Below are 7,661 nucleotides of genomic sequence, written 5' to 3'. Positions count from 1 at the left end.
TTTTTCTTTTTGTGGTACGTGGGCCTCTCACTGTTGTGGCCCCTCCCGTTGTGGAGCACAGGCTCCGGACGCGCAGGCCCAGCGGCCATGGCTCACGGGCCCAGCCGCTCCGCGGCATGTGGGATCTTCCCGGACCGGGGCACGAACCCGTGTCCCCTGCATCGGCAGGCGGACTCCCAACCACTGTGCCACCAGGGAAGCCCTGCTCACATTCTTAATGATACCTCCCCCTCCAATCTCTCTAGACCCTACCCCTGCTCTCCATTCAGTAACTAGATGGTGGAAGGTGATCACTGTCATAGGGAAGCAATGTGAAAGGAAAGATCAGAGGAAAAAGTCTCCTCATGGCCTTTGAGTTTCAGAAGAATAGGCTTTGAGGAAATGGAAACAGGACAGAGATAACAGACTATCAGTCTCAGATGAGTGGTCGGAAGGACCTTCCCTTCACCCTCACAAACACACTGGCTAGAAAAGGATGCCACAGACTGGAAGGAGAGTGAATTGGATTGGGGAGTTATGAGAGCTTAGATGCTGGGAGGTCCCCAAGAAAGGAGGCCATGAGCCCTGGTTCCACGTCAAGTGTGAGGGATGCTGGAACCTAAAACCAACCCAACAAAAAGAGAACAGAGTGAGCCCACGTCCTATTTCTTTAATGTTCTGGGGAAGTGACAATGACTCTATGCTGTGACTTGGCAGATGTGGCGTTATAGAGTTCTCCGGGCCCCATCATGACCCCAGCATGATTTCTTGGTCCCCAAGTGTGGGCAGAGAGTACGGGAATGAGGCAGCCTCCGCGACCACCAGGGCGGACAGTGTGTGACATGAGATGGTGCTTCCCAGCAGGAACCAGGATGAATAGACGACGCTAAGGATGAAGACCAGGTCTGCCCTCACCCCGACACCACGTTAACCCCCTGGTGCTCAGATGCCACACTCGGGAAAACGGAGGGGAGACTCACCCCGCCATCTCAGGAAAAAAATGGAACTTGAAATAAAAATTAAATCGAGTTGTGAAAAACTCAAGATTGCTTTTTAGCACATTCCAATTTGCAGACACTCATACCTACTCTGCCTGTTCCTTCGTGACTCAGTCATTGTCCTCATTCTGAGAAAGTGAACTAAGTTTTGCCTTGAAAGATTTAGTTCAATATCCGCGTCAGCAGGGTGCATCTCCTCTGCCCATCAAGGCTGCACAACACTGAGAAGAGACTGGGAACTGGGGAGCAGTGGACCCCTGAGATCACCATCACAACACGTCAGGCTGGGGGAGGGAGCATCAGATGAGCAGGTGCTGGGAGCTCTCCACTGGGAGGGACAGGGAAGGGGAGCATTGCTCCGAGGGCTGGACCTCTATCCAAGGCAGGGACTGTGGGAGCATCCATACCCGTAAGATGGGAGTACTGTAATCCTAGCTTCCTGTTCTGTTCCAGCCAGGGTTCTCTACACAAGCAGTAGTGGATGTCTCCTCTATTCCAGGCATTGTGTTGGAGGCAGGGAACATTCCTGGGTGAATGAGAGGGGGTCTCTGCCCCCAGAGTGTCCATTTGTAATAGGGGCGGGGCATGCACATGGCTGTTAGCGAGCCACCGGTAGTGGTCCCGCTCAGCCATTGGTCGGCCTCACAGGGGGCCCCTCCCCCAAGCAACTGACCGTTAGTGAGAGACCCTTAGGGACCCACCATTAGGGAGTGACCGTTAACAGTGCTGCTTGGCCGTTGGTCGGCCTCGCAGGGGGCCCCTCCCCCAAGCAACTGACCGTTAGTGAGAGACCCTTAGGGACCCACCGTTAGGGAGTGACCATTAACAGTGCTGCTCGGCCGCTGGTCGGCCTCGCAGGGGGCCCCTCCCCGCAAGCGAGCGACCCTTAGCGAGCAAGTGTCAGGGAGCCGCTGTTAGCGGTCCCACTCACCGTTAGTGAGCTACCATTAGGGAAGGACCCTTAGCGAGTAACCGTTAGTTAGTGAGCGAGCCTAAGCAGTCCTGCTCAGCCATTGGTTGGCATCGCAGTGAGCTCCTCCCCCTCCCCTTTCTCTGGGTAAAAGAAACCCGAATTTGGACTGAGGGAAGATGGTTTTTTGAGAGACTAGTCAGCTATTTCCTCAGTGTGCTAGCTTTCCCGTTCAAGTCATTACTCCTTGCCTCAACAGCTTGTCTCCCGACTTATTGGCCTGTCGTGCAGCCAGCCCAGCGCGCTTGGGCCGGGTAACACATTCCGGGCTCACAAAGACCTTTGCACGTTAAGTAGACGGTAGGTAAGGTGGGAGCTCAAGCTGGGGAGGGGAGTTCGTCCAATCTGAGAGCTTCAGAGCAATTCCTAGCAAACCGGGCTCCTACGCGGGGTCCTGGGAGGATAAATGGGTGTTCATGAAGGAGACAGAGATGCAGGGGACACAGCCGCGTCACAGGCGTGCAGGGAAGGAGCGGCAGAGAGCACGGAGCACAAAGCACTCGGCATCTCTGCACTGTCGGGTCCAGTCCCCGAGTGGAGACGTGAAGTCGGAGGTGGAAGTTTGGGCCAAGTCACAGAGGCCCTTGGAGCTTAGTATCAGGAGTTTAGCCTCAGTTCTGGAGCCAATGAGTAGCTGCTGACAGGTTTCTGGGCAGGTGGCGCTACAGCCAGGTTTATATTTCACAAAGACGTGTCTGGGGCAAATGGGAGAGAACTCGAGGGGTGGGTGGCCTGAATGTTAGTTAAGGTTGTCTGCAGGCCCTCATTCACCAACCAGCTCCAGCAGGTCCCCAGATTGGACCACTGGCTCCACAGACCCATCACCAAGGCTTGCAAGTCTTGCTTGTAAAAGAAGGTCCAAAGGAGGTTTCCAACTAAATGGGAACAGTGCAGGATCAGACACCTGAGAGCTGAGGGCTGGTACTTAGTCTGGTTTCTGATGAGTTAGAAGAGCAGCAGACAACTCTCCTTGGCGTCCAGACTCCTGCCTGTTCTCCCTCCGGCAACCTCAAGATCCAGATCCCCCACTTCCCTGACCTCGCTGCCGGGTGGGAGCTTCCAGTACCACACCCTCTAGCCATCCTTGTCTAGCTGCCCCCAACCCAGGGTGGAGATGCTCTTCTTGGAATGAGGAAGCAGGCCATCTCGCCAGTGACTGCACTAGTCCCTCAGCGCAATGGGGTCGGCAAGTGTCCCTGCACCTTCCAGAACTCCCAGTTTCAGCCCAGAGCAGGGTATGACACTTCCGTCAGCCTTAGGACAATTGCAGATTTGTACTTTATCACAACTGCATTTTCATAATTACCAGCGTGTCCGGGGCTTCCAGGGATTGCAGTAACTCCGTCTTGCTTCTTGCTAAGTCATTTGGCTGCATTTTGGAAATACTGTCTCAGTTCCGACTGGCTTCAGTCTGCCTCTTCCAATTCATTATTCATGCCTGTGGCTCAGATTTTCACATCCTCACAGCCATCGGTGGCCCAGCGATCTTGGTTGGGAAAGGGAGAAGTGGGAAGGGAGGGTGAGAGCATACAAAGTAGGGTGAATGGGAAATGACAAAAATAAATAAAATCATGCGGAGGGTTGGCGGGGTGGGGAGCAGATCTGTGGATGACTGGGCGAGGGGATGGATGGCTTAAACAGGAGTAAGAGGGAAAGAGCTCCGAGAGACAAGAGAACAGGGCAGAGGGAAGTGTGGCACTGTCCTGGAAAAGGAAACTATGTGACTTGACTGCAGGATCAAAAGCATGCACGGGGTGTGGGTTCGATCCCTGGCCAGGGAGCTCACCTCCCACATACCCCGTGGCCAAAAAACCAAAACATAAAACAGAAGCAATATTGTAACAAATTCAATAAAGTCTTCAAAACTGGTCCATGTCAAAAATAAAACAACTTTAAAAACAAAAAAAAGCAGCTCCTGCTATTGATTAAATTCGTTTATCTGCAGCACACTGCCAGGCTGCAAAGAGACATCGTAGCTGGGCGTGAACAGGGAAATGAGCTCACTGTGCAGAGTTCCCAGCAGCTTTGATGCTGTCCCACACGTTTCTTAGGAACCACTACAATTCCCTTTAAACAATCCTTCCCTCCCCCCACCCCCCCAAATCCTCACTCTTTAGATTGGGTAGTCCAGTCAATGATGTTGACTGTTTCCGCAGATCCTTTTGGAGCTTCGGCTCTGATGACTTATGCATCTGGAACGTTCCATGGGATGGAGAACGGCTGGGCAGGGTGGACCGCTGAGGACAGAGAACTGACCCAACAGACACCTGATCTGACAGGAGCAAGTCCTGCAGAACCTGCGCTGGAGAGATTTTGGCGATCACCCAGCCGCAGTTCACCACCCTGGCTGCACTTAGACGTACCTGGGAGCTTAAAAAAATATTCGTTTCTGGATTCCATCCCTGGAGGTTTAATTCAAGTGGTCTGGGGTAAGGCCCTTGCATCATTATTAAAAATAAGAAAATCAAGCGAGGCTACTGTGCAACCAAGAATGGAGACCCCCAACATAGTTCAGACTTTTCATTTTATAGATAAGAAAACCAAGGCTCCCAAAGGCAATGTCAGGTGCCCTGATTTTCACAGATAAGGAGTCAAGGCTCTCCTGGCCCCTCAGGTGAATGCTGGCTCTGCCAGGCTAGGAGCATCTCAGCACGAGTGCCTTCCCAACATTACTCCTGAGCCTTACTCCCTAACATGTTCATCTGGGGCTCAGCACCCTCCGGAGAGGTTCATTCCAGCCTGCTGAATATTTTATAAGTGCCTGAAGACAGGTTAGACACATAAATAACTCCTTCTGTGAGGGAACACACACACACACACACGTCCGTGCCCCCCATCCCAGCCCGTGCACACACACGTACAAACACACAGACTCAACCCTCCCTCATTTGTGTTTGAAAGCAGGTGGCTTTGTTTCTGAAATGTAGTCACTGCTAACAATAAAAAACGTGAAGGGAAAAAAGTGAACAAAGGGAGCAGCTCTGCTGATGTTCCATTCCAGAAGCGTTCTGTTTGATCCTGGCTGGAGCAGGGCATTTCTTAGATGGCTTTGGACTTCATACACATTTGACTGAACAAGGGGTGCTGGGGATGGTAAAAGTGAACACTGAGGCTGGTGAAATGAGGCAAAAGGATGCATGCCTCTCTTTACAGGAAAAATCCAGTTTATTAACAGTTTGTGGAATTTCAAATGTAGAACACACTGTATAGCTTTCTCTTTTTAACATCAACTCCAAATGTTTTTTTCCTTTTTCTTTTTTTTAAAAAAATAAATAGAATAGCTTTGCTGCCTAATAATACTCAGGACAAATATTCTCTGGTAAATTACAAATAAGAGAAATCAATTTGATTTCATACAAGGCTGCATTTCATTTTGGAAGATCTTTTGGTCACATTTAAGTGCAAGAGAAAAAGATAACAGATGAAATAGCTTCATATGGAAATAGAACATTCTTGAACATTTGTTTTAATTCATTCCCACGTCCAGCTGAGCATGATGCAGAATAATGGTTTTCACAATGACTCAGGGCATCTCCCTCCCCCTGCCTCCAAGAATGTTTCCAGTTACATTCAAAACCTTAGATGATGGAGGATGAAAATAGCATCTTATTACACACCTGTCGGGTGGCAACATTCATTCCTAGGAGAAATATCTCCCCCAAATGTTGCAGCGGGAGACTTAATTTATACACACCACAAAATTCATATTCACGTGTGCTCCATTTAGGCTTCATTATGTTTACAAATCTTCTGATGAACGAGAAATCAATAAACTGAGGAACTGTAGATGTAGAAACAAAAACAATAGAGTTCACCATCCATGACAGTAAGTGCCAGCCCGCAGATGCAGTTGTTATGGGGTCTAAAACAATGTCAAGTTCACTTGTGCAGTTACCTCAGGGTATATTTTCCAACTATTTATCTTAAAAAGGGACACTGGAAAGTTAAACTACAGGTACATTATAGAGATTCTTATGGCTTCAATTTCAATACCCCCTCTGGAAATTTTCCAGGTAGAACTCTTTCTGAAGTTCTATGAGAAAGAAGAGCTAAATGTCACCCATGACTGCAGACCTCCCTGGGGCCTCAAAGTCAGTGCAAGAGATGAAACAGCACCTGGAGGCTGAACAGGTAACGTTATGCAAAGGCATGCCATCCTGTCTCATCATTGTGCTTTTTATCATTACAACCACTATTATTTAGAAGTTTGAGACTTTTAAAAAAAAAAGATATTCTATGCTTGCAGAGGCTAAGAACTCTTGGCATACATTTTTGAGCTTTGATGACCCATTCTTTCTGTTTTTAGTGTATTCTTTTTTTATTTATTTATAGTTTTGGCTGCATTGGATCTTCGTTGCTGTGCGTGGGCTTTCTCTAGTTGCGGTGAGCCGGGTCTGATCTTCATTGCGGTGCGTGGGCTTCTCATTGCAGTGGCTTCTCTTGTTGCGGAGCATGGGCTCTAGGTGCGCGGGCTTCAGTAGTTGTGGCACGCAGGCTCTAGAGCGCAGGCTCAGTAGTTGTGGCGCGCGGGCTTAGTTGCTCCGTAGCATGTGGGATCTTCCCAGACCAGGGCTCGAACCCGCGTCCCCTGCATTAGCAGGTGGATTCTTAACCACTGCGCCACCAGGGAAGCCCTAGTGTAGTCTTAAAACTGTTTTCTGAGGAATGTCTTGATTTTCTTCTGTACTTTTTTTTGTTTTTAGAGGGTAGGGCATCTATTCAGATACAATTCCTGATGGGCTGCTTAGTTTTCACAAGGTGATGCAAAGACCCGTGAATGTGAATTGGCACTGTTGAGTTTCTGCATTTCCATTTCTCGCCCCAAAGTCTAACCCTGCATGTTTTCCCACTTGCTGTGGTTCATCGGACCCCCTCCTACTTGAAACACTCAAGGTCAGGGGTTGATGGATGATCCAAACCCTGCTTGTTACTCTACTTCATGGTTTTAGACCCAGTGGTTGCTCCAGCAGGTGGGTACGTGACCCAAGCTGGCCCAATTTAGAGCTTGTCTATGGATCTTCTACATTTGATGTGGAGATTATGTTTTCTCTTTCTTGCCTCACGGGCTCTGAAGTGCCTAGAATTGTGCCTGATATAGATTAAGTGTCTCTTCTCATTATTGTTAACGGGATGTGCCTTCGGGGCTGCTAGTGGCCATGGCCCCTTCCACATGAAGGAGCCTGCAAGAATGAGGGCAAACAAAAACAAAAGCTGAGATGAGAGGCGGAGAGAGAAATCTGGTACCATTCACATGAATCCATCCTTTTTTATGGTTTGGTTCTATGAGCTAATACATTTCTTTTTCTTGTTTAATTTGACTTTTGATTCTGCTATTTGTAATAAAAAGTTCTGATGATGAACATAACATGATGTTATTTAGCAAATGCTTGGAATTGTGGACTAGAAAAAAAGTAAAGATTGATGCAGGAGTTTCTAGTAGGATAGACTCAGAGGCTAAGACAGAAAACGCAGAGAGACAGGTTTGAGGGATGATTATGAACTTAACTTTGGACATATTGAGTTTGAGGATCTTTGGATTTTGCCATGTGGAACTGCCCATTAGGTGTTTAGAAATAAGGATAGAAAACTCAGGAGAGGGCTTCCCTGGTGGTGCAGTGGTTGAGAGTCCGCCTGCCGATGCAGGGGACATGGGTTCGTGCCCCAGTCCGGGAAGATCCCACATGCCGCGGAGCGGCTGGGCCCGTGAGCCATGG

The 7,661-nt window shown here is 49.1% G+C and overlaps 1 long non-coding RNA gene across 5 annotated transcripts in view; it reads left to right on the top strand.

The window, feature by feature from the left end:
• The window catches only part of LOC114484589 (uncharacterized), a 54,665-nt gene that overhangs the window by 42,595 nt on the left and 4,409 nt on the right, over positions 1-7,661 (top strand). For 3 of the 5 annotated variants that reach the window (XR_003677698.2, XR_008616238.1, XR_008616241.1), the window contains 3 exons: positions 4,104-4,376; positions 5,961-6,078; positions 6,280-6,330. This is a non-coding gene — a long non-coding RNA (uncharacterized lncRNA). Of the gene's footprint in view, positions 1-696; positions 1,003-4,103; positions 4,377-5,960; positions 6,079-6,279; positions 6,331-7,661 lie in introns of those variants that run through there. The other 2 variants (XR_008616240.1, XR_008616239.1) reach the window with 2 other exon arrangements.

Source organism: Physeter macrocephalus, chromosome 20, assembly GCF_002837175.3.
Source record: "Physeter macrocephalus isolate SW-GA chromosome 20, ASM283717v5, whole genome shotgun sequence".
Classification (NCBI taxonomy): domain Eukaryota; kingdom Metazoa; phylum Chordata; class Mammalia; order Artiodactyla; family Physeteridae; genus Physeter; species Physeter macrocephalus.
Note: the sequence above shows the minus strand (reverse complement) of the source record. Positions and strands in the feature narration are given on the sequence as shown.